The sequence below is a fragment of the Epinephelus lanceolatus genome, chromosome 22, assembly GCF_041903045.1.
Source record: "Epinephelus lanceolatus isolate andai-2023 chromosome 22, ASM4190304v1, whole genome shotgun sequence".
Taxonomy (NCBI): domain Eukaryota; kingdom Metazoa; phylum Chordata; class Actinopteri; order Perciformes; family Serranidae; genus Epinephelus; species Epinephelus lanceolatus.
Window position 1 is genome coordinate 31,809,715 of NC_135755.1, and position 21,275 is coordinate 31,830,989.

Here is a 21,275-nt window from a genome sequence, read left to right on the forward strand (position 1 = left end):
ATGGCAAATGGTAATCTGTCATTTTACTGCACTCAACAAGCGCCATGACAAGACCCACACGCCATTTAGTTTTCAGTTAATGCACATATACTCACTGACAAATTAAAACAAAAAAAAAAAGAGAGTTTGTCCACTGGTGCTGTTTTCCAAGGAGCTGGCTCCAGTAAAGGAGGAGCAGCGCCCTCTGCTGATGAAAGGTGAGAATAAAAAGCTTACAGCACCGGGTATTCCCAGGCGGTCTCCCATCCAAGTACTGACCCGGCCCGACCCTGCTTAGCTTCCGAGATCGGACGAGATCGGGCGTATTCAGGGTGGTATGGCCGTAAGCCATGGAAGAGCATGCACGCACGCCATTTATAGATGGTAAAACATCAGCAAGGGTGGATGGCAAATGGTAATCTGTCATTTTCCTGCACTCAACAAGCACCATGACAAGACCCACACGCCATTTAGTTTTGAGTTAATGCACACATACTCATTGAGAAATTAAAAAAAACAAAAAAGGAAAAAAAAGGGAAAAAAAGGAGAGTTTGTCCACTGGTACTGTTTTCCAAGGAGCTGGCTCCAGTAAAGGAGGAGCAGCGCCCTCTGCTGATGAAAGGTGAGAATAAAAAGCTTACAGCACCGGGTATTCCCAGGCGGTCTCCCATCCAAGTACTGACCCGGCCCGACCCTGCTTAGCTTCCGAGATCGGACGAGATCGGGCATATTCAGGGTGGTATGGCCGTAAGCCATGGAAGAGCATGCACGCACGCCATTTATAGATGGTAAAACATCAGCAAGGGTGGATGGCAAATGGTAATCTGTCATTTTCCTGCACTCAACAAGCACCATGACAAGACCCACACGCCATTTACTTTTCAGTTAATGTACATATACTCACTGACAAATTAAAAAAAAAAAAAAAGAGAGTTTGTCCACTGGTGCTGTTTTCCAAGGAGCTGGCTCCAGTAAAGGAGGAGCAGCGCCCTCTGCTGATGAAAGGTGAGAATAAAAAGCTTACAGCACCGGGTATTCCCAGGCGGTCTCCCATGCAAGTACTGACCCGGCCCGACCCTGCTTAGCTTCCGAGATCGGACGAGATCGGGCGTATTCAGGGTGGTATGGCCGTAAGCCATGGAAGAGCATGCACGCACGCCATTTATAGATGGTAAAACATCAGCAAGGGTGGATGGCAAATGGTAATCTGTCATTTTCCTGCACTCAACAAGCGCCATGACAAGACCCACACGCCATTTAGTTTTGAGTTAATGCACATATACTCACTGACAAATTAAAAAAAAAAAAAAAAAGGGAAAAAAAGGAGAGTTTGTCCACTGGTGCTGTTTTCCAAGGAGCTGGCTCCAGTAAAGGAGGAGCAGCGCCCTCTGCTGATGAAAGGTGAGAATAAAAAGCTTACAGCACCAGGTATTCCCAGGCGGTCTCCCATCCAAGTACTGACCCGGCCCGACCCTGCTTAGCTTCCGAGATCGGACGAGATCGGGCGTATTCAGGGTGGTATGGCCGTAAGCCATGGAAGAGCATGCACGCACGCCATTTATAGATGGTAAAACATCAGCAAGGGTGGATGGCAAATGGTAATCTGTCATTTTCCTGCACTCAACAAGCGCCATGACAAGACCCACACGCCATTTATTTTTCAGTTAATGCACATATACTCACTGACAAATTAAAAAAAAAAAAAAAAGAGAGTTTGTCAACTGGTGCTGTTTTCCAAGGAGCTGGCTCCAGTAAAGGAGGAGCAGCGCCCTCTGCTGATGAAAGGTGAGAATAAAAAGCTTACAGCACCGGGTATTCCCAGGCGGTCTCCCATCCAAGTACTGACCCGGCCCGACCCTGCTTAGCTTCCGAGATCGGACGAGATCGGGCGTATTCAGGGTGGTATGGCCGTAAGCCATGGAAGAGCATGCACGCACGCCATTTATAGATGGTAAAACATCAGCAAGGGTGGATGGCAAATGGTAATCTGTCATTTTACTGCACTCAACAAGCGCCATGACAAGACCCACACGCCATTTAGTTTTCAGTTAATGCACATATACTCACTGACAAATTAAAACAAAAAAAAAAAGAGAGTTTGTCCACTGGTGCTGTTTTCCAAGGAGCTGGCTCCAGTAAAGGAGGAGCAGCGCCCTCTGCTGATGAAAGGTGAGAATAAAAAGCTTACAGCACCGGGTATTCCCAGGCGGTCTCCCATCCAAGTACTGACCCGGCCCGACCCTGCTTAGCTTCCGAGATCGGACGAGATCGGGCGTATTCAGGGTGGTATGGCCGTAAGCCATGGAAGAGCATGCACGCACGCCATTTATAGATGGTAAAACATCAGCAAGGGTGGATGGCAAATGGTAATCTGTCATTTTCCTGCACTCAACAAGCACCATGACAAGACCCACACGCCATTTAGTTTTGAGTTAATGCACATATACTCATTGAGAAATTAAAAAAAACAAAAAAGGAAAAAAAAGGGAAAAAAAGGAGAGTTTGTCCACTGGTGCTGTTTTCCAAGGAGCTGGCTCCAGTAAAGGAGGAGCAGCGCCCTCTGCTGATGAAAGGTGAGAATAAAAAGCTTACAGCACCGGGTATTCCCAGGCGGTCTCCCATCCAAGTACTGACCCGGCCCGACCCTGCTTAGCTTCCGAGATCGGACGAGATCGGGCGTATTCAGGGTGGTATGGCCGTAAGCCATGGAAGAGCATGCACGCACGCCATTTATAGATGGTAAAACATCAGCAAGGGTGGATGGCAAATGGTAATCTGTCATTTTCCTGCACTCAACAAGCACCATGACAAGACCCACACGCCATTTATTTTTCAGTTAATGCACATATACTCACTGACAAATTAAAAAAAAAAAAAACAGAAAAAAAAAAAGAGAGTTTGTCCACTGGTGCTGTTTTCCAAGGAGCTGGCTCCAGTAAAGGAGGAGCAGCGCCCTCTGCTGATGAAAGGTGAGAATAAAAAGCTTACAGCACCGGGTATTCCCAGGCGGTCTCCCATCCAAGTACTGACCCGGCCCGACCCTGCTTAGCTTCCGAGATCGGACGAGATCGGGCGTATTCAGGGTGGTATGGCCGTAAGCCATGGAAGAGCATGCACGCACGCCATTTATAGATGGTAAAACATCAGCAAGGGTGGATGGCAAATGGTAATCTGTCATTTTCCTGCACTCAACAAGCACCATGACAAGACCCACACGCCATTTAGTTTTGAGTTAATGCACACATACTCATTGAGAAATTAAAAAAAACAAAAAAGGAAAAAAAAGGGAAAAAAAGGAGAGTTTGTCCACTGGTACTGTTTTCCAAGGAGCTGGCTCCAGTAAAGGAGGAGCAGCGCCCTCTGCTGATGAAAGGTGAGAATAAAAAGCTTACAGCACCGGGTATTCCCAGGCGGTCTCCCATCCAAGTACTGACCCGGCCCGACCCTGCTTAGCTTCCGAGATCGGACGAGATCGGGCATATTCAGGGTGGTATGGCCGTAAGCCATGGAAGAGCATGCACGCACGCCATTTATAGATGGTAAAACATCAGCAAGGGTGGATGGCAAATGGTAATCTGTCATTTTCCTGCACTCAACAAGCACCATGACAAGACCCACACGCCATTTACTTTTCAGTTAATGCACATATACTCACTGACAAATTAAAAAAAAAAAAAAAAGAGAGTTTGTCCACTGGTGCTGTTTTCCAAGGAGCTGGCTCCAGTAAAGGAGGAGCAGCGCCCTCTGCTGATGAAAGGTGAGAATAAAAAGCTTACAGCACCGGGTATTCCCAGGCGGTCTCCCATGCAAGTACTGACCCGGCCCGACCCTGCTTAGCTTCCGAGATCGGACGAGATCGGGCGTATTCAGGGTGGTATGGCCGTAAGCCATGGAAGAGCATGCACGCACGCCATTTATAGATGGTAAAACATCAGCAAGGGTGGATGGCAAATGGTAATCTGTCATTTTCCTGCACTCAACAAGCGCCATGACAAGACCCACACGCCATTTAGTTTTGAGTTAATGCACATATACTCACTGACAAATTAAAAAAAAAAAAAAAAAGGGAAAAAAAGGAGAGTTTGTCCACTGGTGCTGTTTTCCAAGGAGCTGGCTCCAGTAAAGGAGGAGCAGCGCCCTCTGCTGATGAAAGGTGAGAATAAAAAGCTTACAGCACCAGGTATTCCCAGGCGGTCTCCCATCCAAGTACTGACCCGGCCCGACCCTGCTTAGCTTCCGAGATCGGACGAGATCGGGCGTATTCAGGGTGGTATGGCCGTAAGCCATGGAAGAGCATGCACGCACGCCATTTATAGATGGTAAAACATCAGCAAGGGTGGATGGCAAATGGTAATCTGTCATTTTCCTGCACTCAACAAGCGCCATGACAAGACCCACACGCCATTTACTTTTCAGTTAATGCACATATACTCACTGACAAATTAAAAAAAAAAAAAAAAGAGAGTTTGTCCACTGGTGCTGTTTTCCAAGGAGCTTGCTCCAGTAAAGGAGGAGCAGCGCCCTCTGCTGATGAAAGGTGAGAATAAAAAGCTTACAGCACCGGGTATTCCCAGGCGGTCTCCCATCCAAGTACTGACCCGGCCCGACCCTGCTTAGCTTCCGAGATCGGACGAGATCGGGCGTATTCAGGGTGGTATGGCCGTAAGCCATGGAAGAGCATGCACGCACGCCATTTATAGATGGTAAAACATCAGCAAGGGTGGATGGCAAATGGTAATCTGTCATTTTACTGCACTCAACAAGCGCCATGACAAGACCCACACGCCATTTAGTTTTCAGTTAATGCACATATACTCACTGACAAATTAAAACAAAAAAAAAAAGAGAGTTTGTCCACTGGTGCTGTTTTCCAAGGAGCTGGCTCCAGTAAAGGAGGAGCAGCGCCCTCTGCTGATGAAAGGTGAGAATAAAAAGCTTACAGCACCGGGTATTCCCAGGCGGTCTCCCATCCAAGTACTGACCCGGCCCGACCCTGCTTAGCTTCCGAGATCGGACGAGATCGGGCGTATTCAGGGTGGTATGGCCGTAAGCCATGGAAGAGCATGCACGCACGCCATTTATAGATGGTAAAACATCAGCAAGGGTGGATGGCAAATGGTAATGTGTCATTTTCCTGCACTCAACAAGCACCATGACAAGACCCACACGCCATTTAGTTTTGAGTTAATGCACATATACTCATTGAGAAATTAAAAAAAAACAAAAAAGGAAAAAAAAGGGAAAAAAAGGAGAGTTTGTCCACTGGTGCTGTTTTCCAAGGAGCTGGCTCCAGTAAAGGAGGAGCAGCGCCCTCTGCTGATGAAAGGTGAGAATAAAAAGCTTACAGCACCGGGTATTCCCAGGCGGTCTCCCATCCAAGTACTGACCCGGCCCGACCCTGCTTAGCTTCCGAGATCGGACGAGATCGGGCGTATTCAGGGTGGTATGGCCGTAAGCCATGGAAGAGCATGCACGCACGCCATTTATAGATGGTAAAACATCAGCAAGGGTGGATGGCAAATGGTAATCTGTCATTTTCCTGCACTCAACAAGCACCATGACAAGACCCACACGCCATTTATTTTTCAGTTAATGCACATATACTCACTGACAAATTAAAAAAAAAAAAAAAGAAAAAAAAAAAGAGAGTTTGTCCACTGGTGCTGTTTTCCAAGGAGCTGGCTCCAGTAAAGGAGGAGCAGCGCCCTCTGCTGATGAAAGGTGAGAATAAAAAGCTTACAGCACCGGGTATTCCCAGGCGGTCTCCCATCCAAGTACTGACCCGGCCCGACCCTGCTTAGCTTCCGAGATCAGACGAGATCGGGCGTATTCAGGGTGGTATGGCCGTAAGCCATGGAAGAGCATGCACGCACGCCATTTATAGATGGTAAAACATCAGCAAGGGTGGATGGCAAATGGTAATCTGTCATTTTCCTGCACTCAACAAGCGCCATGACAAGACCCACACGCCATTTAGTTTTGAGTTAATGCACATATACTCACTGACAAATTAAAAAAAAAAAAAAAAAGGGAAAAAAAGGAGAGTTTGTCCACTGGTGCTGTTTTCCAAGGAGCTGGCTCCAGTAAAGGAGGAGCAGCGCCCTCTGCTGATGAAAGGTGAGAATAAAAAGCTTACAGCACCAGGTATTCCCAGGCGGTCTCCCATCCAAGTACTGACCCGGCCCGACCCTGCTTAGCTTCCGAGATCGGACGAGATCGGGCGTATTCAGGATGGTATGGCCGTAAGCCATGGAAGAGCATGCACGCACGCCATTTATAGATGGTAAAACATCAGCAAGGGTGGATGGCAAATGGTAATCTGTCATTTTCCTGCACTCAACAAGCGCCATGACAAGACCCACACGCCATTTACTTTTCAGTTAATGCACATATACTCACTGACAAATTAAAAAAAAAAAAAAAAGAGAGTTTGTCCACTGGTGCTGTTTTCCAAGGAGCTTGCTCCAGTAAAGGAGGAGCAGCGCCCTCTGCTGATGAAAGGTGAGAATAAAAAGCTTACAGCACCAGGTATTCCCAGGCGGTCTCCCATCCAAGTACTGACCCGGCCCGACCCTGCTTAGCTTCCGAGATCGGACGAGATCGGGCGTATTCAGGGTGGTATGGCCGTAAGCCATGGAAGAGCATGCACGCACGCCATTTATAGATGGTAAAACATCAGCAAGGGTGGATGGCAAATGGTAATCTGTCATTTTCCTGCACTCAACAAGCACCATGACAAGACCCACACGCCATTTAGTTTTGAGTTAATGCACATATACTCATTGAGAAATTAAAAAAAACAAAAAAGGAAAAAAAAGGGAAAAAAAGGAGAGTTTGTCCACTGGTGCTGTTTTCCAAGGAGCTGGCTCCAGTAAAGGAGGAGCAGCGCCCTCTGCTGATGAAAGGTGAGAATAAAAAGCTTACAGCACCGGGTATTCCCAGGCGGTCTCCCATCCAAGTACTGACCCGGCCCGACCCTGCTTAGCTTCCGAGATCGGACGAGATCGGGCGTATTCAGGGTGGTATGGCCGTAAGCCATGGAAGAGCATGCACGCACGCCATTTATAGATGGTAAAACATCAGCAAGGGTGGATGGCAAATGGTAATCTGTCATTTTCCTGCACTCAACAAGCACCATGACAAGACCCACACGCCATTTATTTTTCAGTTAATGCACATATACTCACTGACAAATTAAAAAAAAAAAAAAAGAAAAAAAAAAAGAGAGTTTGTCCACTGGTGCTGTTTTCCAAGGAGCTGGCTCCAGTAAAGGAGGAGCAGCGCCCTCTGCTGATGAAAGGTGAGAATAAAAAGCTTACAGCACCGGGTATTCCCAGGCGGTCTCCCATCCAAGTACTGACCCGGCCCGACCCTGCTTAGTTTCCGAGATTGGACGAGATCGGGCGTATTCAGGGTGGTATGGCCGTAAGCCATGGAAGAGCATGCACGCACGCCATTTATAGATGGTAAAACATCAGCAAGGGTGGATGGCAAATGGTAATCTGTCATTTTCCTGCACTCAACAAGCACCATGACAAGACCCACACGCCATTTAGTTTTGAGTTAATGCACACATACTCATTGAGAAATTAAAAAAAACAAAAAAGGAAAAAAAAGGGAAAAACAGGAGAGTTTGTCCACTGGTACTGTTTTCCAAGGAGCTGGCTCCAGTAAAGGAGGAGCAGCGCCCTCTGCTGATGAAAGGTGAGAATAAAAAGCTTACAGCACCGGGTATTCCCAGGCGGTCTCCCATCCAAGTACTGACCCGGCCCGACCCTGCTTAGCTTCCGAGATCGGACGAGATCGGGCATATTCAGGGTGGTATGGCCGTAAGCCATGGAAGAGCATGCACGCACGCCATTTATAGATGGTAAAACATCAGCAAGGGTGGATGGCAAATGGTAATCTGTCATTTTCCTGCACTCAACAAGCACCATGACAAGACCCACACGCCATTTACTTTTCAGTTAATGCACATATACTCACTGACAAATTGAAAAAAAAAAAAAAAGAGAGTTTGTCCACTGGTGCTGTTTTCCAAGGAGCTGGCTCCAGTAAAGGAGGAGCAGCGCCCTCTGCTGATGAAAGGTGAGAATAAAAAGCTTACAGCACCGGGTATTCCCAGGCGGTCTCCCATCCAAGTACTGACCCGGCCCGACCCTGCTTAGCTTCCGAGATCGGACGAGATCGGGCGTATTCAGGGTGGTATGGCCGTAAGCCATGGAAGAGCATGCACGCACGCCATTTATAGATGGTAAAACATCAGCAAGGGTGGATGGCAAATGGTAATCTGTCATTTTCCTGCACTCAACAAGCACCATGACAAGACCCACACGCCATTTATTTTTCAGTTAATGCACATATACTCACTGACAAATTAAAAAAAAAAAAAAAAGAAAAAAAAAAAGAGAGTTTGTCCACTGGTGCTGTTTTCCAAGGAGCTGGCTCCAGTAAAGGAGGAGCAGCGCCCTCTGCTGATGAAAGGTGAGAATAAAAAGCTTACAGCACCGGGTATTCCCAGGCGGTCTCCCATCCAAGTACTGACCCGGCCCGACCCTGCTTAGCTTCCGAGATCGGACGAGATCGGGCGTATTCAGGGTGGTATGGCCGTAAGCCATGGAAGAGCATGCACGCACGCCATTTATAGATGGTAAAACATCAGCAAGGGTGGATGGCAAATGGTAATCTGTCATTTTACTGCACTCAACAAGCGCCATGACAAGACCCACACGCCATTTAGTTTTCAGTTAATGCACATATACTCACTGACAAATTAAAACAAAAAAAAGAAAGAGAGTTTGTCCACTGGTGCTGTTTTCCAAGGAGCTGGCTCCAGTAAAGGAGGAGCAGCGCCCTCTGCTGATGAAAGGTGAGAATAAAAAGCTTACAGCACCGGGTATTCCCAGGCGGTCTCCCATCCAAGTACTGACCCGGCCCGACCCTGCTTAGCTTCCGAGATCGGACGAGATCGGGCGTATTCAGGGTGGTATGGCCGTAAGCCATGGAAGAGCATGCACGCACGCCATTTATAGATGGTAAAACATCAGCAAGGGTGGATGGCAAATGGTAATCTGTCATTTTCCTGCACTCAACAAGCACCATGACAAGACCCACACGCCATTTAGTTTTGAGTTAATGCACATATACTCATTGAGAAATTAAAAAAAACAAAAAAGGAAAAAAAAGGGAAAAAAAGGAGAGTTTGTCCACTGGTGCTGTTTTCCAAGGAGCTGGCTCCAGTAAAGGAGGAGCAGCGCCCTCTGCTGATGAAAGGTGAGAATAAAAAGCTTACAGCACCGGGTATTCCCAGGCGGTCTCCCATCCAAGTACTGACCCGGCCCGACCCTGCTTAGCTTCCGAGATCGGACGAGATCGGGCGTATTCAGGGTGGTATGGCCGTAAGCCATGGAAGAGCATGCACGCACGCCATTTATAGATGGTAAAACATCAGCAAGGGTGGATGGCAAATGGTAATCTGTCATTTTACTGCACTCAACAAGCGCCATGACAAGACCCACACGCCATTTAGTTTTCAGTTAATGCACATATACTCACTGACAAATTAAAACAAAAAAAAAAAGAGAGTTTGTCCACTGGTGCTGTTTTCCAAGGAGCTGGCTCCAGTAAAGGAGGAGCAGCGCCCTCTGCTGATGAAAGGTGAGAATAAAAAGCTTACAGCACCGGGTATTCCCAGGCGGTCTCCCATCCAAGTACTGACCCGGCCCGACCCTGCTTAGCTTCCGAGATCGGACGAGATCGGGCGTATTCAGGGTGGTATGGCCGTAAGCCATGGAAGAGCATGCACGCACGCCATTTATAGATGGTAAAACATCAGCAAGGGTGGATGGCAAATGGTAATCTGTCATTTTCCTGCACTCAACAAGCACCATGACAAGACCCACACGCCATTTAGTTTTGAGTTAATGCACATATACTCATTGAGAAATTAAAAAAAACAAAAAAGGAAAAAAAAGGGAAAAAAAGGAGAGTTTGTCCACTGGTGCTGTTTTCCAAGGAGCTGGCTCCAGTAAAGGAGGAGCAGCGCCCTCTGCTGATGAAAGGTGAGAATAAAAAGCTTACAGCACCGGGTATTCCCAGGCGGTCTCCCATCCAAGTACTGACCCGGCCCGACCCTGCTTAGCTTCCGAGATCGGACGAGATCGGGCGTATTCAGGGTGGTATGGCCGTAAGCCATGGAAGAGCATGCACGCACGCCATTTATAGATGGTAAAACATCAGCAAGGGTGGATGGCAAATGGTAATCTGTCATTTTCCTGCACTCAACAAGCACCATGACAAGACCCACACGCCATTTATTTTTCAGTTAATGCACATATACTCACTGACAAATTAAAAAAAAAAAAAACAGAAAAAAAAAAAGAGAGTTTGTCCACTGGTGCTGTTTTCCAAGGAGCTGGCTCCAGTAAAGGAGGAGCAGCGCCCTCTGCTGATGAAAGGTGAGAATAAAAAGCTTACAGCACCGGGTATTCCCAGGCGGTCTCCCATCCAAGTACTGACCCGGCCCGACCCTGCTTAGCTTCCGAGATCGGACGAGATCGGGCGTATTCAGGGTGGTATGGCCGTAAGCCATGGAAGAGCATGCACGCACGCCATTTATAGATGGTAAAACATCAGCAAGGGTGGATGGCAAATGGTAATCTGTCATTTTCCTGCACTCAACAAGCACCATGACAAGACCCACACGCCATTTAGTTTTCAGTTAATGCACACATACTCATTGAGAAATTAAAAAAAACAAAAAAGGAAAAAAAAGGGAAAAAAAGGAGAGTTTGTCCACTGGTACTGTTTTCCAAGGAGCTGGCTCCAGTAAAGGAGGAGCAGCGCCCTCTGCTGATGAAAGGTGAGAATAAAAAGCTTACAGCACCGGGTATTCCCAGGCGGTCTCCCATCCAAGTACTGACCCGGCCCGACCCTGCTTAGCTTCCGAGATCGGACGAGATCGGGCATATTCAGGGTGGTATGGCCGTAAGCCATGGAAGAGCATGCACGCACGCCATTTATAGATGGTAAAACATCAGCAAGGGTGGATGGCAAATGGTAATCTGTCATTTTCCTGCACTCAACAAGCACCATGACAAGACCCACACGCCATTTACTTTTCAGTTAATGCACATATACTCACTGACAAATTAAAAAAAAAAAAAAAAGAGAGTTTGTCCACTGGTGCTGTTTTCCAAGGAGCTGGCTCCAGTAAAGGAGGAGCAGCGCCCTCTGCTGATGAAAGGTGAGAATAAAAAGCTTACAGCACCGGGTATTCCCAGGCGGTCTCCCATCCAAGTACTGACCCGGCCCGACCCTGCTTAGCTTCCGAGATCGGACGAGATCGGGCGTATTCAGGGTGGTATGGCCGTAAGCCATGGAAGAGCATGCACGCACGCCATTTATAGATGGTAAAACATCAGCAAGGGTGGATGGCAAATGGTAATCTGTCATTTTCCTGCACTCAACAAGCACCATGACAAGACCCACACGCCATTTAGTTTTCAGTTAATGCACACATACTCATTGAGAAATTAAAAAAAACAAAAAAGGAAAAAAAAGGGAAAAAAAGGAGAGTTTGTCCACTGGTACTGTTTTCCAAGGAGCTGGCTCCAGTAAAGGAGGAGCAGCGCCCTCTGCTGATGAAAGGTGAGAATAAAAAGCTTACAGCACCGGGTATTCCCAGGCGGTCTCCCATCCAAGTACTGACCCGGCCCGACCCTGCTTAGCTTCCGAGATCGGACGAGATCGGGCATATTCAGGGTGGTATGGCCGTAAGCCATGGAAGAGCATGCACGCACGCCATTTATAGATGGTAAAACATCAGCAAGGGTGGATGGCAAATGGTAATCTGTCATTTTCCTGCACTCAACAAGCACCATGACAAGACCCACACGCCATTTACTTTTCAGTTAATGCACATATACTCACTGACAAATTAAAAAAAAAAAAAAAAGAGAGTTTGTCCACTGGTGCTGTTTTCCAAGGAGCTGGCTCCAGTAAAGGAGGAGCAGCGCCCTCTGCTGATGAAAGGTGAGAATAAAAAGCTTACAGCACCGGGTATTCCCAGGCGGTCTCCCATGCAAGTACTGACCCGGCCCGACCCTGCTTAGCTTCCGAGATCGGACGAGATCGGGCGTATTCAGGGTGGTATGGCCGTAAGCCATGGAAGAGCATGCACGCACGCCATTTATAGATGGTAAAACATCAGCAAGGGTGGATGGCAAATGGTAATCTGTCATTTTCCTGCACTCAACAAGCGCCATGACAAGACCCACACGCCATTTAGTTTTGAGTTAATGCACATATACTCACTGACAAATTAAAAAAAAAAAAAAAAAGGGAAAAAAAGGAGAGTTTGTCCACTGGTGCTGTTTTCCAAGGAGCTGGCTCCAGTAAAGGAGGAGCAGCGCCCTCTGCTGATGAAAGGTGAGAATAAAAAGCTTACAGCACCAGGTATTCCCAGGCGGTCTCCCATCCAAGTACTGACCCGGCCCGACCCTGCTTAGCTTCCGAGATCGGACGAGATCGGGCGTATTCAGGGTGGTATGGCCGTAAGCCATGGAAGAGCATGCACGCACGCCATTTATAGATGGTAAAACATCAGCAAGGGTGGATGGCAAATGGTAATCTGTCATTTTCCTGCACTCAACAAGCGCCATGACAAGACCCACACGCCATTTACTTTTCAGTTAATGCACATATACTCACTGACAAATTAAAAAAAAAAAAAAAAAGAGAGTTTGTCCACTGGTGCTGTTTTCCAAGGAGCTGGCTCCAGTAAAGGAGGAGCAGCGCCCTCTGCTGATGAAAGGTGAGAATAAAAAGCTTACAGCACCGGGTATTCCCAGGCGGTCTCCCATCCAAGTACTGACCCGGCCCGACCCTGCTTAGCTTCCGAGATCGGACGAGATCGGGCGTATTCAGGGTGGTATGGCCGTAAGCCATGGAAGAGCATGCACGCACGCCATTTATAGATGGTAAAACATCAGCAAGGGTGGATGGCAAATGGTAATCTGTCATTTTCCTGCACTCAACAAGCGCCATGACAAGACCCACACGCCATTTAGTTTTCAGTTAATGCACATATACTCACTGACAAATTAAAACAAAAAAAAAAAAGAGAGTTTGTCCACTGGTGCTGTTTTCCAAGGAGCTGGCTCCAGTAAAGGAGGAGCAGCGCCCTCTGCTGATGAAAGGTGAGAATAAAAAGCTTACAGCACCGGGTATTCCCAGGCGGTCTCCCATCCAAGTACTGACCCGGCCCGACCCTGCTTAGCTTCCGAGATCGGACGAGATCGGGCGTATTCAGGGTGGTATGGCCGTAAGCCATGGAAGAGCATGCACGCACGCCATTTATAGATGGTAAAACATCAGCAAGGGTGGATGGCAAATGGTAATCTGTCATTTTCCTGCACTCAACAAGCACCATGACAAGACCCACACGCCATTTAGTTTTGAGTTAATGCACATATACTCATTGAGAAATTAAAAAAAACAAAAAAGGAAAAAAAAGGGAAAAAAAGGAGAGTTTGTCCACTGGTGCTGTTTTCCAAGGAGCTGGCTCCAGTAAAGGAGGAGCAGCGCCCTCTGCTGATGAAAGGTGAGAATAAAAAGCTTACAGCACCGGGTATTCCCAGGCGGTCTCCCATCCAAGTACTGACCCGGCCCGACCCTGCTTAGCTTCCGAGATCGGACGAGATCGGGCGTATTCAGGGTGGTATGGCCGTAAGCCATGGAAGAGCATGCACGCACGCCATTTATAGATGGTAAAACATCAGCAAGGGTGGATGGCAAATGGTAATCTGTCATTTTCCTGCACTCAACAAGCACCATGACAAGACCCACACGCCATTTATTTTTCAGTTAATGCACATATACTCACTGACAAATTAAAAAAAAAAAAAAAGAAAAAAAAAAAGAGAGTTTGTCCACTGGTGCTGTTTTCCAAGGAGCTGGCTCCAGTAAAGGAGGAGCAGCGCCCTCTGCTGATGAAAGGTGAGAATAAAAAGCTTACAGCACCGGGTATTCCCAGGCGGTCTCCCATCCAAGTACTGACCCGGCCCGACCCTGCTTAGCTTCCGAGATCGGACGAGATCGGGCGTATTCAGGGTGGTATGGCCGTAAGCCATGGAAGAGCATGCACGCACGCCATTTATAGATGGTAAAACATCAGCAAGGGTGGATGGCAAATGGTAATCTGTCATTTTACTGCACTCAACAAGCGCCATGACAAGACCCACACGCCATTTAGTTTTCAGTTAATGCACATATACTCACTGACAAATTAAAACAAAAAAAAGAAAGAGAGTTTGTCCACTGGTGCTGTTTTCCAAGGAGCTGGCTCCAGTAAAGGAGGAGCAGCGCCCTCTGCTGATGAAAGGTGAGAATAAAAAGCTTACAGCACCGGGTATTCCCAGGCGGTCTCCCATCCAAGTACTGACCCGGCCCGACCCTGCTTAGCTTCCGAGATCGGACGAGATCGGGCGTATTCAGGGTGGTATGGCCGTAAGCCATGGAAGAGCATGCACGCACGCCATTTATAGATGGTAAAACATCAGCAAGGGTGGATGGCAAATGGTAATCTGTCATTTTCCTGCACTCAACAAGCACCATGACAAGACCCACACGCCATTTAGTTTTGAGTTAATGCACATATACTCATTGAGAAATTAAAAAAAAAAAAAAGGAAAAAAAAGGGAAAAAAAGGAGAGTTTGTCCACTGGTGCTGTTTTCCAAGGAGCTGGCTCCAGTAAAGGAGGAGCAGCGCCCTCTGCTGATGAAAGGTGAGAATAAAAAGCTTACAGCACCGGGTATTCCCAGGCGGTCTCCCATCCAAGTACTGACCCGGCCCGACCCTGCTTAGCTTCCGAGATCGGACGAGATCGGGCGTATTCAGGGTGGTATGGCCGTAAGCCATGGAAGAGCATGCACGCACGCCATTTATAGATGGTAAAACATCAGCAAGGGTGGATGGCAAATGGTAATCTGTCATTTTACTGCACTCAACAAGCGCCATGACAAGACCCACACGCCATTTAGTTTTCAGTTAATGCACATATAATCACTGACAAATTAAAACAAAAAAAAAAAGAGAGTTTGTCCACTGGTGCTGTTTTCCAAGGAGCTGGCTCCAGTAAAGGAGGAGCAGCGCCCTCTGCTGATGAAAGGTGAGAATAAAAAGCTTACAGCACCGGGTATTCCCAGGCGGTCTCCCATCCAAGTACTGACCCGGCCCGACCCTGCTTAGCTTCCGAGATCGGACGAGATCGGGCGTATTCAGGGTGGTATGGCCGTAAGCCATGGAAGAGCATGCACGCACGCCATTTATAGATGGTAAAACATCAGCAAGGGTGGATGGCAAATGGTAATCTGTCATTTTCCTGCACTCAACAAGCACCATGACAAGACCCACACGCCATTTATTTTTCAGTTAATGCACATATACTCACTGACAAATTAAAAAAAAAAAAAAAAGAAAAAAAAAAAGAGAGTTTGTCCACTGGTGCTGTTTTCCAAGGAGCTGGCTCCAGTAAAGGAGGAGCAGCGCCCTCTGCTGATGAAAGGTGAGAATAAAAAGCTTACAGCACCGGGTATTCCCAGGCGGTCTCCCATCCAAGTACTGACCCGGCCCGACCCTGCTTAGCTTCCGAGATCGGACGAGATCGGGCGTATTCAGGGTGGTATGGCCGTAAGCCATGGAAGAGCATGCACGCACGCCATTTATAGATGGTAAAACATCAGCAAGGGTGGATGGCAAATGGTAATCTGTCATTTTACTGCACTCAACAAGCACCATGACAAGACCCACACGCCATTTAGTTTTCAGTTAATGCACATATACTCACTGACAAATTAAAAAAAAAAAAAGAAAGAGAGTTTGTCCACTGGTGCTGTTTTCCAAGGAGCTGGCTCCAGTAAAGGAGGAGCAGCGCCCTCTGCTGATGAAAGGTGAGAATAAAAAGCTTACAGCACCGGGTATTCCCAGGCGGTCTCCCATCCAAGTACTGACCCGGCCCGACCCTGCTTAGCTTCCGAGATCGGACGAGATCGGGCGTATTCAGGGTGGTATGGCCGTAAGCCATGGAAGAGCATGCACGCACGCCATTTATAGATGGTAAAACATCAGCAAGGGTGGATGGCAAATGGTAATCTGTCATTTTCCTGCACTCAACAAGCGCCATGACAAGACCCACACGCCATTTAGTTTTCAGTTAATGCACATATACTCACTGACAAATTAAAACAAAAAAAAAAAGAGAGTTTGTCCACTGGTGCTGTTTTCCAAGGAGCTGGCTCCAGTAAAGGAGGAGCAGCGCCCTCTGCTGATGAAAGGTGAGAATAAAAAGCTTACAGCACCGGGTATTCCCAGGCGGTCTCCCATCCAAGTACTGACCCGGCCCGACCCTGCTTAGCTTCCGAGATCGGACGAGATCGGGCGTATTCAGGGTGGTATGGCCGTAAGCCATGGAAGAGCATGCACGCACGCCATTTATAGATGGTAAAACATCAGCAAGGGTGGATGGCAAATGGTAATCTGTCATTTTCCTGCACTCAACAAGCACCATGACAAGACCCACACGCCATTTAGTTTTGAGTTAATGCACATATACTCATTGAGAAATTAAAAAAAACAAAAAAGGAAAAAAAAGGGAAAAAAAGGAGAGTTTGTCCACTGGTGCTGTTTTCCAAGGAGCTGGCTCCAGTAAAGGAGGAGCAGCGCCCTCTGCTGATGAAAGGTGAGAATAAAAAGCTTACAGCACCGGGTATTCCCAGGCGGTCTCCCATCCAAGTACTGACCCGGCCCGACCCTGCTTAGCTTCCGAGATCGGACGAGATCGGGCGTATTCAGGGTGGTATGGCCGTAAGCCATGGAAGAGCATGCACGCACGCCATTTATAGATGGTAAAACATCAGCAAGGGTGGATGGCAAATGGTAATCTGTCATTTTCCTGCACTCAACAAGCACCATGACAAGACCCACACGCCATTTATTTTTCAGTTAATGCACATAAACTCACTGACAAATTAAAAAAAAAAAAAAAAGAAAAAAAAAAAGAGAGTTTGTCCACTGGTGCTGTTTTCCAAGGAGCTGGCTCCAGTAAAGGAGGAGCAGCGCCCTCTGCTGATGAAAGGTGAGAATAAAAAGCTTACAGCACCGGGTATTCCCAGGCGGTCTCCCATCCAAGTACTGACCCGGCCCGACCCTGCTTAGCTTCCGAGATCGGACGAGATCGGGCGTATTCAGGGTGGTATGGCCGTAAGCCATGGAAGAGCATGCACGCACGCCATTTATAGATGGTAAAACATCAGCAAGGGTGGATGGCAAATGGTAATCTGTCATTTTACTGCACTCAACAAGCGCCATGACAAGACCCACACGCCATTTAGTTTTGAGTTAATGCACATATACTCATTGAGAAATTAAAAAAAAAAAAAAGGAAAAAAAAGGGAAAAAAAGGAGAGTTTGTCCACTGGTGCTGTTTTCCAAGGAGCTGGCTCCAGTAAAGGAGGAGCAGCGCCCTCTGCTGATGAAAGGTGAGAATAAAAAGCTTACAGCACCGGGTATTCCCAGGCGGTCTCCCATCCAAGTACTGACCCGGCCCGACCCTGCTTAGCTTCCGAGATCGGACGAGATCGGGCGTATTCAGGGTGGTATGGCCGTAAGCCATGGAAGAGCATGCACGCACGCCATTTATAGATGGTAAAACATCAGCAAGGGTGGATGGCAAATGGTAATCTGTCATTTTACTGCACTCAACAAGCGCCATGACAAGACCCACACGCCATTTAGTTTTCAGTTAATGCACATATAATCACTGACAAATTAAAACAAAAAAAAAAAGAGAGTTTGTCCACTGGTGCTGTTTTCCAAGGAGCTGGCTCCAGTAAAGGAGGAGCAGCGCCCTCTGCTGATGAAAGGTGAGAATAAAAAGCTTACAGCACCGGGTATTCCCAGGCGGTCTCCCATCCAAGTACTGACCCGGCCCGACCCTGCTTAGCTTCCGAGATCGGACGAGATCGGGCGTATTCAGGGTGGTATGGCCGTAAGCCATGGAAGAGCATGCACGCACGCCATTTATAGATGGTAAAACATCAGCAAGGGTGGATGGCAAATGGTAATCTGTCATTTTCCTGCACTCAACAAGCACCATGACAAGACCCACACGCCATTTATTTTTCAGTTAATGCACATATACTCACTGACAAATTAAAAAAAAAAAAAAAAGAAAAAAAAAAAGAGAGTTTGTCCACTGGTGCTGTTTTCCAAGGAGCTGGCTCCAGTAAAGGAGGAGCAGCGCCCTCTGCTGATGAAAGGTGAGAATAAAAAGCTTACAGCACCGGGTATTCCCAGGCGGTCTCCCATCCAAGTACTGACCCGGCCCGACCCTGCTTAGCTTCCGAGATCGGACGAGATCGGGCGTATTCAGGGTGGTATGGCCGTAAGCCATGGAAGAGCATGCACGCACGCCATTTATAGATGGTAAAACATCAGCAAGGGTGGATGGCAAATGGTAATCTGTCATTTTACTGCACTCAACAAGCACCATGACAAGACCCACACGCCATTTAGTTTTCAGTTAATGCACATATACTCACTGACAAATTAAAAAAAAAAAAAGAAAGAGAGTTTGTCCACTGGTGCTGTTTTCCAAGGAGCTGGCTCCAGTAAAGGAGGAGCAGCGCCCTCTGCTGATGAAAGGTGAGAATAAAAAGCTTACAGCACCGGGTATTCCCAGGCGGTCTCCCATCCAAGTACTGACCCGGCCCGACCCTGCTTAGCTTCCGAGATCGGACGAGATCGGGCGTATTCAGGGTGGTATGGCCGTAAGCCATGGAAGAGCATGCACGCACGCCATTTATAGATGGTAAAACATCAGCAAGGGTGGATGGCAAATGGTAATCTGTCATTTTACTGCACTCAACAAGCACCATGACAAGACCCACACGCCATTTAGTTTTGAGTTAATGCACATATACTCATTGAGAAATTAAAAAAAAAAAAAAGGAAAAAAAAGGGAAAAAAAGGAGAGTTTGTCCACTGGTGCTGTTTTCCAAGGAGCTGGCTCCAGTAAAGGAGGAGCAGCGCCCTCTGCTGATGAAAGGTGAGAATAAAAAGCTTACAGCACCGGGTATTCCCAGGCGGTCTCCCATCCAAGTACTGACCCGGCCCGACCCTGCTTAGCTTCCGAGATCGGACGAGATCGGGCGTATTCAGGGTGGTATGGCCGTAAGCCATGGAAGAGCATGCACGCACGCCATTTATAGATGGTAAAACATCAGCAAGGGTGGATGGCAAATGGTAATCTGTCATTTTACTGCACTCAACAAGCGCCATGACAAGACCCACACGCCATTTAGTTTTCAGTTAATGCACATATACTCACTGACAAATTAAAACAAAAAAAAAAAGAGAGTTTGTCCACTGGTGCTGTTTTCCAAGGAGCTGGCTCCAGTAAAGGAGGAGCAGCGCCCTCTGCTGATGAAAGGTGAGAATAAAAAGCTTACAGCACCGGGTATTCCCAGGCGGTCTCCCATCCAAGTACTGACCCGGCCCGACCCTGCTTAGCTTCCGAGATCGGACGAGATCGGGCGTATTCAGGGTGGTATGGCCGTAAGCCATGGAAGAGCATGCACGCACGCCATTTATAGATGGTAAAACATCAGCAAGGGTGGATGGCAAATGGTAATCTGTCATTTTCCTGCACTCAACAAGCACCATGACAAGACCCACACGCCATTTAGTTTTGAGTTAATGCACATATACTCATTGAGAAATTAAAAAAAAAAAAAAAGGAAAAAAAAGGGAAAAAAAGGAGAGTTTGTCCACTGGTGCTGTTTTCCAAGGAGCTGGCTCCAGTAAAGGAGGAGCAGCGCCCTCTGCTGATGAAAGGTGAGAATAAAAAGCTTACAGCACCGGGTATTCCCAGGCGGTCTCCCATCCAAGTACTGACCCGGCCCGACCCTGCTTAGCTTCCGAGATCGGACGAGATCGGGCGTATTCAGGGTGGTATGGCCGTAAGCCATGGAAGAGCATGCACGCACGCCATTTATAGATGGTAAAACATCAGCAAGGGTGGATGGCAAATGGTAATCTGTCATTTTACTGCACTCAACAAGCGCCATGACAAGACCCACACGCCATTTAGTTTTCAGTTAATGCACATATACTCACTGACAAATTAAAACAAAAAAAAAAAGAGAGTTTGTCCACTGGTGCTGTTTTCCAAGGAGCTGGCTCCAGTAAAGGAGGAGCAGCGCCCTCTGCTGATGAAAGGTGAGAATAAAAAGCTTACAGCACCGGGTATTCCCAGGCGGTCTCCCATCCAAGTACTGACCCGGCCCGACCCTGCTTAGCTTCCGAGATCGGACGAGATCGGGCGTATTCAGGGTGGTATGGCCGTAAGCCATGGAAGAGCATGCACGCACGCCATTTATAGATGGTAAAACATCAGCAAGGGTGGATGGCAAATGGTAATCTGTCATTTTCCTGCACTCAACAAGCACCATGACAAGACCCACACGCCATTTAGTTTTGAGTTAATGCACATATACTCATTGAGAAATTAAAAAAAACAAAAAAGTAAAAAAAAGGGAAAAAAAGGAGAGTTTGTCCACTGGTGCTGTTTTCCAAGGAGCTGGCTCCAGTAAAGGAGGAGCAGCGCCCTCTGCTGATGAAAGGTGAGAATAAAAAGCTTACAGCACCGGGTATTCCCAGGCGGTCTCCCATCCAAGTACTGACCCGGCCCGACCCTGCTTAGCTTCCGAGATCGGACGAGATCGGGCGTATTCAGGGTGGTATGGCCGTAAGCCATGGAAGAGCATGCACGCACGCCATTTATAGATGGTAAAACATCAGCAAGGGTGGATGGCAAATGGTAATCTGTCATTTTCCTGCACTCAACAAGCACCATGACAAGACCCACACGCCATTTATTTTTCAGTTAATGCACATATACTCACTGACAAATTAAAAAAAAAAAAAAAAGAAAAAAAAAAAGAGAGTTTGTCCACTGGTGCTGTTTTCCAAGGAGCTGGCTCCAGTAAAGGAGGAGCAGCGCCCTCTGCTGATGAAAGGTGAGAATAAAAAGCTTACAGCACCGGGTATTCCCAGGCGGTCTCCCATCCAAGTACTGACCCGGCCCGACCCTGCTTAGCTTCCGAGATTGGACGAGATCGGGCGTATTCAGGGTGGTATGGCCGTAAGCCATGGAAGAGCATGCACGCACGCCATTTATAGATGGTAAAACATCAGCAAGGGTGGATGGCAAATGGTAATCTGTCATTTTCCTGCA

General features: G+C 47.6%; 54 non-coding genes across 54 annotated transcripts; all 54 read right to left on the minus strand.

Annotated features, from left to right (window-relative positions):
* Positions 1 to 209: 209 nt before the first annotated feature.
* Positions 210 to 328, minus strand: LOC144461375 (5S ribosomal RNA). The gene has a single exon (XR_013490076.1). It is a non-coding gene; the product is annotated as a 5S ribosomal RNA (ribosomal RNA).
* A 285-nt stretch (positions 329 to 613) lies between these two features.
* On the minus strand, positions 614 to 732 carry LOC144460733 (5S ribosomal RNA). The gene has a single exon (XR_013489452.1). It is a non-coding gene; the product is annotated as a 5S ribosomal RNA (ribosomal RNA).
* Positions 733 to 996: 264 nt separating this feature from the next.
* Positions 997 to 1,115, minus strand: LOC144460787 (5S ribosomal RNA). Its single transcript, XR_013489506.1, has one exon. It is a non-coding gene; the product is annotated as a 5S ribosomal RNA (ribosomal RNA).
* A 277-nt stretch (positions 1,116 to 1,392) lies between these two features.
* LOC144460141 (5S ribosomal RNA) lies at positions 1,393 to 1,511 on the minus strand. Its single transcript, XR_013488857.1, has one exon. It is a non-coding gene; the product is annotated as a 5S ribosomal RNA (ribosomal RNA).
* A 265-nt stretch (positions 1,512 to 1,776) lies between these two features.
* LOC144461376 (5S ribosomal RNA) lies at positions 1,777 to 1,895 on the minus strand. The gene has a single exon (XR_013490077.1). It is a non-coding gene; the product is annotated as a 5S ribosomal RNA (ribosomal RNA).
* Positions 1,896 to 2,160: 265 nt separating this feature from the next.
* Positions 2,161 to 2,279, minus strand: LOC144461377 (5S ribosomal RNA). Its single transcript, XR_013490078.1, has one exon. It is a non-coding gene; the product is annotated as a 5S ribosomal RNA (ribosomal RNA).
* A 285-nt stretch (positions 2,280 to 2,564) lies between these two features.
* Positions 2,565 to 2,683, minus strand: LOC144461378 (5S ribosomal RNA). Its single transcript, XR_013490079.1, has one exon. It is a non-coding gene; the product is annotated as a 5S ribosomal RNA (ribosomal RNA).
* A 277-nt stretch (positions 2,684 to 2,960) lies between these two features.
* Positions 2,961 to 3,079, minus strand: LOC144461380 (5S ribosomal RNA). Its single transcript, XR_013490081.1, has one exon. It is a non-coding gene; the product is annotated as a 5S ribosomal RNA (ribosomal RNA).
* A 285-nt stretch (positions 3,080 to 3,364) lies between these two features.
* On the minus strand, positions 3,365 to 3,483 carry LOC144460734 (5S ribosomal RNA). The gene has a single exon (XR_013489453.1). It is a non-coding gene; the product is annotated as a 5S ribosomal RNA (ribosomal RNA).
* A 265-nt stretch (positions 3,484 to 3,748) lies between these two features.
* On the minus strand, positions 3,749 to 3,867 carry LOC144460788 (5S ribosomal RNA). Its single transcript, XR_013489507.1, has one exon. It is a non-coding gene; the product is annotated as a 5S ribosomal RNA (ribosomal RNA).
* A 277-nt stretch (positions 3,868 to 4,144) lies between these two features.
* LOC144460152 (5S ribosomal RNA) lies at positions 4,145 to 4,263 on the minus strand. Its single transcript, XR_013488868.1, has one exon. It is a non-coding gene; the product is annotated as a 5S ribosomal RNA (ribosomal RNA).
* Positions 4,264 to 4,528: 265 nt separating this feature from the next.
* LOC144461381 (5S ribosomal RNA) lies at positions 4,529 to 4,647 on the minus strand. The gene has a single exon (XR_013490082.1). It is a non-coding gene; the product is annotated as a 5S ribosomal RNA (ribosomal RNA).
* Positions 4,648 to 4,912: 265 nt separating this feature from the next.
* LOC144461382 (5S ribosomal RNA) lies at positions 4,913 to 5,031 on the minus strand. Its single transcript, XR_013490083.1, has one exon. It is a non-coding gene; the product is annotated as a 5S ribosomal RNA (ribosomal RNA).
* A 286-nt stretch (positions 5,032 to 5,317) lies between these two features.
* On the minus strand, positions 5,318 to 5,436 carry LOC144461383 (5S ribosomal RNA). Its single transcript, XR_013490084.1, has one exon. It is a non-coding gene; the product is annotated as a 5S ribosomal RNA (ribosomal RNA).
* Positions 5,437 to 5,712: 276 nt separating this feature from the next.
* On the minus strand, positions 5,713 to 5,831 carry LOC144460612 (5S ribosomal RNA). Its single transcript, XR_013489330.1, has one exon. It is a non-coding gene; the product is annotated as a 5S ribosomal RNA (ribosomal RNA).
* A 277-nt stretch (positions 5,832 to 6,108) lies between these two features.
* On the minus strand, positions 6,109 to 6,227 carry LOC144460705 (5S ribosomal RNA). Its single transcript, XR_013489424.1, has one exon. It is a non-coding gene; the product is annotated as a 5S ribosomal RNA (ribosomal RNA).
* Positions 6,228 to 6,492: 265 nt separating this feature from the next.
* On the minus strand, positions 6,493 to 6,611 carry LOC144460163 (5S ribosomal RNA). The gene has a single exon (XR_013488879.1). It is a non-coding gene; the product is annotated as a 5S ribosomal RNA (ribosomal RNA).
* A 285-nt stretch (positions 6,612 to 6,896) lies between these two features.
* LOC144461384 (5S ribosomal RNA) lies at positions 6,897 to 7,015 on the minus strand. Its single transcript, XR_013490085.1, has one exon. It is a non-coding gene; the product is annotated as a 5S ribosomal RNA (ribosomal RNA).
* Positions 7,016 to 7,291: 276 nt separating this feature from the next.
* LOC144461263 (5S ribosomal RNA) lies at positions 7,292 to 7,410 on the minus strand. Its single transcript, XR_013489982.1, has one exon. It is a non-coding gene; the product is annotated as a 5S ribosomal RNA (ribosomal RNA).
* Positions 7,411 to 7,695: 285 nt separating this feature from the next.
* LOC144460735 (5S ribosomal RNA) lies at positions 7,696 to 7,814 on the minus strand. The gene has a single exon (XR_013489454.1). It is a non-coding gene; the product is annotated as a 5S ribosomal RNA (ribosomal RNA).
* A 265-nt stretch (positions 7,815 to 8,079) lies between these two features.
* On the minus strand, positions 8,080 to 8,198 carry LOC144461386 (5S ribosomal RNA). Its single transcript, XR_013490087.1, has one exon. It is a non-coding gene; the product is annotated as a 5S ribosomal RNA (ribosomal RNA).
* Positions 8,199 to 8,475: 277 nt separating this feature from the next.
* On the minus strand, positions 8,476 to 8,594 carry LOC144461387 (5S ribosomal RNA). The gene has a single exon (XR_013490088.1). It is a non-coding gene; the product is annotated as a 5S ribosomal RNA (ribosomal RNA).
* A 266-nt stretch (positions 8,595 to 8,860) lies between these two features.
* Positions 8,861 to 8,979, minus strand: LOC144461388 (5S ribosomal RNA). Its single transcript, XR_013490089.1, has one exon. It is a non-coding gene; the product is annotated as a 5S ribosomal RNA (ribosomal RNA).
* A 285-nt stretch (positions 8,980 to 9,264) lies between these two features.
* Positions 9,265 to 9,383, minus strand: LOC144461389 (5S ribosomal RNA). Its single transcript, XR_013490090.1, has one exon. It is a non-coding gene; the product is annotated as a 5S ribosomal RNA (ribosomal RNA).
* A 265-nt stretch (positions 9,384 to 9,648) lies between these two features.
* On the minus strand, positions 9,649 to 9,767 carry LOC144461390 (5S ribosomal RNA). Its single transcript, XR_013490091.1, has one exon. It is a non-coding gene; the product is annotated as a 5S ribosomal RNA (ribosomal RNA).
* Positions 9,768 to 10,052: 285 nt separating this feature from the next.
* LOC144461392 (5S ribosomal RNA) lies at positions 10,053 to 10,171 on the minus strand. Its single transcript, XR_013490093.1, has one exon. It is a non-coding gene; the product is annotated as a 5S ribosomal RNA (ribosomal RNA).
* Positions 10,172 to 10,448: 277 nt separating this feature from the next.
* LOC144461393 (5S ribosomal RNA) lies at positions 10,449 to 10,567 on the minus strand. Its single transcript, XR_013490094.1, has one exon. It is a non-coding gene; the product is annotated as a 5S ribosomal RNA (ribosomal RNA).
* A 285-nt stretch (positions 10,568 to 10,852) lies between these two features.
* Positions 10,853 to 10,971, minus strand: LOC144460736 (5S ribosomal RNA). The gene has a single exon (XR_013489455.1). It is a non-coding gene; the product is annotated as a 5S ribosomal RNA (ribosomal RNA).
* A 265-nt stretch (positions 10,972 to 11,236) lies between these two features.
* On the minus strand, positions 11,237 to 11,355 carry LOC144461394 (5S ribosomal RNA). The gene has a single exon (XR_013490095.1). It is a non-coding gene; the product is annotated as a 5S ribosomal RNA (ribosomal RNA).
* Positions 11,356 to 11,640: 285 nt separating this feature from the next.
* On the minus strand, positions 11,641 to 11,759 carry LOC144460737 (5S ribosomal RNA). The gene has a single exon (XR_013489456.1). It is a non-coding gene; the product is annotated as a 5S ribosomal RNA (ribosomal RNA).
* A 265-nt stretch (positions 11,760 to 12,024) lies between these two features.
* LOC144460789 (5S ribosomal RNA) lies at positions 12,025 to 12,143 on the minus strand. Its single transcript, XR_013489508.1, has one exon. It is a non-coding gene; the product is annotated as a 5S ribosomal RNA (ribosomal RNA).
* Positions 12,144 to 12,420: 277 nt separating this feature from the next.
* Positions 12,421 to 12,539, minus strand: LOC144460174 (5S ribosomal RNA). The gene has a single exon (XR_013488890.1). It is a non-coding gene; the product is annotated as a 5S ribosomal RNA (ribosomal RNA).
* A 266-nt stretch (positions 12,540 to 12,805) lies between these two features.
* LOC144461395 (5S ribosomal RNA) lies at positions 12,806 to 12,924 on the minus strand. Its single transcript, XR_013490096.1, has one exon. It is a non-coding gene; the product is annotated as a 5S ribosomal RNA (ribosomal RNA).
* Positions 12,925 to 13,190: 266 nt separating this feature from the next.
* Positions 13,191 to 13,309, minus strand: LOC144461396 (5S ribosomal RNA). The gene has a single exon (XR_013490097.1). It is a non-coding gene; the product is annotated as a 5S ribosomal RNA (ribosomal RNA).
* Positions 13,310 to 13,594: 285 nt separating this feature from the next.
* LOC144461397 (5S ribosomal RNA) lies at positions 13,595 to 13,713 on the minus strand. Its single transcript, XR_013490098.1, has one exon. It is a non-coding gene; the product is annotated as a 5S ribosomal RNA (ribosomal RNA).
* A 276-nt stretch (positions 13,714 to 13,989) lies between these two features.
* Positions 13,990 to 14,108, minus strand: LOC144461398 (5S ribosomal RNA). Its single transcript, XR_013490099.1, has one exon. It is a non-coding gene; the product is annotated as a 5S ribosomal RNA (ribosomal RNA).
* Positions 14,109 to 14,374: 266 nt separating this feature from the next.
* On the minus strand, positions 14,375 to 14,493 carry LOC144461399 (5S ribosomal RNA). Its single transcript, XR_013490100.1, has one exon. It is a non-coding gene; the product is annotated as a 5S ribosomal RNA (ribosomal RNA).
* A 284-nt stretch (positions 14,494 to 14,777) lies between these two features.
* Positions 14,778 to 14,896, minus strand: LOC144461400 (5S ribosomal RNA). Its single transcript, XR_013490101.1, has one exon. It is a non-coding gene; the product is annotated as a 5S ribosomal RNA (ribosomal RNA).
* Positions 14,897 to 15,161: 265 nt separating this feature from the next.
* On the minus strand, positions 15,162 to 15,280 carry LOC144461401 (5S ribosomal RNA). The gene has a single exon (XR_013490102.1). It is a non-coding gene; the product is annotated as a 5S ribosomal RNA (ribosomal RNA).
* A 277-nt stretch (positions 15,281 to 15,557) lies between these two features.
* Positions 15,558 to 15,676, minus strand: LOC144461403 (5S ribosomal RNA). Its single transcript, XR_013490104.1, has one exon. It is a non-coding gene; the product is annotated as a 5S ribosomal RNA (ribosomal RNA).
* Positions 15,677 to 15,942: 266 nt separating this feature from the next.
* Positions 15,943 to 16,061, minus strand: LOC144461404 (5S ribosomal RNA). Its single transcript, XR_013490105.1, has one exon. It is a non-coding gene; the product is annotated as a 5S ribosomal RNA (ribosomal RNA).
* A 265-nt stretch (positions 16,062 to 16,326) lies between these two features.
* Positions 16,327 to 16,445, minus strand: LOC144461405 (5S ribosomal RNA). The gene has a single exon (XR_013490106.1). It is a non-coding gene; the product is annotated as a 5S ribosomal RNA (ribosomal RNA).
* Positions 16,446 to 16,730: 285 nt separating this feature from the next.
* Positions 16,731 to 16,849, minus strand: LOC144461406 (5S ribosomal RNA). The gene has a single exon (XR_013490107.1). It is a non-coding gene; the product is annotated as a 5S ribosomal RNA (ribosomal RNA).
* Positions 16,850 to 17,126: 277 nt separating this feature from the next.
* Positions 17,127 to 17,245, minus strand: LOC144461407 (5S ribosomal RNA). The gene has a single exon (XR_013490108.1). It is a non-coding gene; the product is annotated as a 5S ribosomal RNA (ribosomal RNA).
* A 284-nt stretch (positions 17,246 to 17,529) lies between these two features.
* Positions 17,530 to 17,648, minus strand: LOC144461408 (5S ribosomal RNA). The gene has a single exon (XR_013490109.1). It is a non-coding gene; the product is annotated as a 5S ribosomal RNA (ribosomal RNA).
* A 265-nt stretch (positions 17,649 to 17,913) lies between these two features.
* Positions 17,914 to 18,032, minus strand: LOC144461409 (5S ribosomal RNA). The gene has a single exon (XR_013490110.1). It is a non-coding gene; the product is annotated as a 5S ribosomal RNA (ribosomal RNA).
* A 277-nt stretch (positions 18,033 to 18,309) lies between these two features.
* On the minus strand, positions 18,310 to 18,428 carry LOC144461410 (5S ribosomal RNA). The gene has a single exon (XR_013490111.1). It is a non-coding gene; the product is annotated as a 5S ribosomal RNA (ribosomal RNA).
* A 266-nt stretch (positions 18,429 to 18,694) lies between these two features.
* On the minus strand, positions 18,695 to 18,813 carry LOC144461411 (5S ribosomal RNA). Its single transcript, XR_013490112.1, has one exon. It is a non-coding gene; the product is annotated as a 5S ribosomal RNA (ribosomal RNA).
* A 284-nt stretch (positions 18,814 to 19,097) lies between these two features.
* LOC144461412 (5S ribosomal RNA) lies at positions 19,098 to 19,216 on the minus strand. Its single transcript, XR_013490113.1, has one exon. It is a non-coding gene; the product is annotated as a 5S ribosomal RNA (ribosomal RNA).
* Positions 19,217 to 19,481: 265 nt separating this feature from the next.
* On the minus strand, positions 19,482 to 19,600 carry LOC144461414 (5S ribosomal RNA). The gene has a single exon (XR_013490115.1). It is a non-coding gene; the product is annotated as a 5S ribosomal RNA (ribosomal RNA).
* A 285-nt stretch (positions 19,601 to 19,885) lies between these two features.
* LOC144461415 (5S ribosomal RNA) lies at positions 19,886 to 20,004 on the minus strand. The gene has a single exon (XR_013490116.1). It is a non-coding gene; the product is annotated as a 5S ribosomal RNA (ribosomal RNA).
* Positions 20,005 to 20,269: 265 nt separating this feature from the next.
* Positions 20,270 to 20,388, minus strand: LOC144461416 (5S ribosomal RNA). Its single transcript, XR_013490117.1, has one exon. It is a non-coding gene; the product is annotated as a 5S ribosomal RNA (ribosomal RNA).
* A 285-nt stretch (positions 20,389 to 20,673) lies between these two features.
* LOC144461417 (5S ribosomal RNA) lies at positions 20,674 to 20,792 on the minus strand. Its single transcript, XR_013490118.1, has one exon. It is a non-coding gene; the product is annotated as a 5S ribosomal RNA (ribosomal RNA).
* Positions 20,793 to 21,069: 277 nt separating this feature from the next.
* Positions 21,070 to 21,188, minus strand: LOC144461129 (5S ribosomal RNA). Its single transcript, XR_013489848.1, has one exon. It is a non-coding gene; the product is annotated as a 5S ribosomal RNA (ribosomal RNA).
* Positions 21,189 to 21,275: the final 87 nt, after the last annotated feature.